Raw genomic sequence first — 1,664 nt, forward strand, 5'->3', positions numbered from 1 at the left:
GCTGAGCACTGTATAACTACATTGATGCAATTTGTTCTTTCCCTCACTGGTCTAAACATTAGTATACACTATAATTTCATTGTCTTTTCAAACTGGATCTTTATATCCCTATTTATAAAACTCAGAATGCCGTCGTACTTTTAAAATGACAGTACTGGCATCTACTTCCAGACTACTAAATATTTGCACCCTTTGCCCTCACCATCCAATAGAATTCTCCCTTTCAACTAATGTTTCCATTCATCCAAAACGTGCAACACCTATGAGATTAGCTTATGTCTTTGTTGGTAAACTCTTGGTAAGTCTTCCTTAAATACAGCAACTTGTTAAAGGAAAAGAAAGCTTTTTAAAAAAAATTCAATTAGTACCAGCATTTTCAGAACATTCAATGACTTTATAACAATTATTGACATTCTTTTAACGTAGAACACATGAAACAGAACATGCCAAAGAACTGCACAATGCACGGCAGACTGCTTATACTCTTCAATCTTCCATCAAAATACTATCCCAATCACTAAATGACAATTGCACAATATTTCATTCCTGCTGCAAAACTCACCCAAACATTTGCCAACATTTTGCAACGTTCTGTTTCCCTAAAGTTCCTGAGATCACCAACTCCACCAACTCAAATTTTGGTCAAAGCTCATGCCTTTATTTCATGCCTATCCCGATGCCCCTAACCCGCCCAGCCCACTAATCCATGGCTCCAATGTGGCTCAAAAGATAACGATGCAGATGGCAATGAACCTGATAGAAAGTGACAAGTAAGTTGCAGCTAGTGGAGTGGAGTGGAGTGGGAGGGGCTATATCTGCCATTCTGTAGCTCAACACAGTCTAAAGTAGGTTAAGCAATGACCCTGTGGTCTATTACTTAGAGCAGTCTCTAAACAGGGGTGCATTGACTAGTGAATATAACACCGGGAGCGATCCTAGGGGTGGGGGAGAAGTGGGGGGAGAATGCGGGGGAGGGGGAAAGAGAGAGGTGTGGGGGAAGAGAGGTGGGTAGAATGGGGGGAAGAGGAGTCAAGGAGGAAATGAAGGAGAGGGGGCGGGAGCAGGATAATGGGGAAGCAGCTCCCGGGATACTAGGAAATGAAGTGTGGGGTGAGGGCCACGGGCAGGTTCTCCCGCTACCGGACTCACTCACTCACCCGCGTCCCAGACATGGCGCTTTCACCACGACCACTCTCTCCTGAGCGCCGCCATCTTCCCAGCAGGCCCCGCGCATGTGCGCGCGCTCTCCCCCACCCCCCAGGATGCCCGGGATCCCGCCCCTTCCGGTGTGCTAGGCCACGCCCCTTCCGGTCTGTTACCCCGAGGGCGGGCCTAGCCTCCTGCGTACGGCCTGGGTAACCGGTCTCGGTTTTACACTATTAACCCATTCCCGGGTCAGGGAAAGCAGGAGGCCCGAGGGGTTTAAACCGGAGAATGGGAACCTGATCCGGGTTAGTGGGTCAGGCCTAGGCCCTTGGGGGTTGGGTAGGACACGAGGGGACGGAGTATTTGTTCAGTGTAGTGTAGGATGAATGGGGGGGGATTTGGGGTTGGGACTGGGGTGATGGGAGGAATGGGAATATGGCGGTTGGGGGTTGGGAGTTGGGAGTTGGGATGTTGGGGGGTTGGAAGTTGGGAGTTGGGAGGTTGAGTTGGGTGTTGGG

General features: G+C 49.2%; 1 protein-coding gene across 12 annotated transcripts in view; it reads left to right on the forward strand.

The window, feature by feature from the left end:
• Positions 1-1,293: 1,293 nt before the first annotated feature.
• Positions 1,294-1,664, forward strand: part of LOC109920457 — a 26,707-nt gene continuing 26,336 nt past the window's right edge. For 9 of the 12 annotated variants that reach the window (XM_048615616.1, XM_048615617.1, XM_048615610.1 and 6 more), the window contains exon 1: positions 1,306-1,451. The gene's annotated coding sequence lies outside the window, so the exon portion shown is untranslated. Of the gene's footprint in view, positions 1,452-1,664 lie in introns of all 12 variants that reach the window. The other 3 variants (XM_048615611.1, XM_048615607.1, XM_048615606.1) reach the window with 2 other exon arrangements.

This window comes from Rhincodon typus, chromosome 32 (genome assembly GCF_021869965.1).
Source record: "Rhincodon typus isolate 14 chromosome 32, sRhiTyp1.1, whole genome shotgun sequence".
NCBI classification, from domain to species: Eukaryota; Metazoa; Chordata; class Chondrichthyes; order Orectolobiformes; family Rhincodontidae; genus Rhincodon; species Rhincodon typus.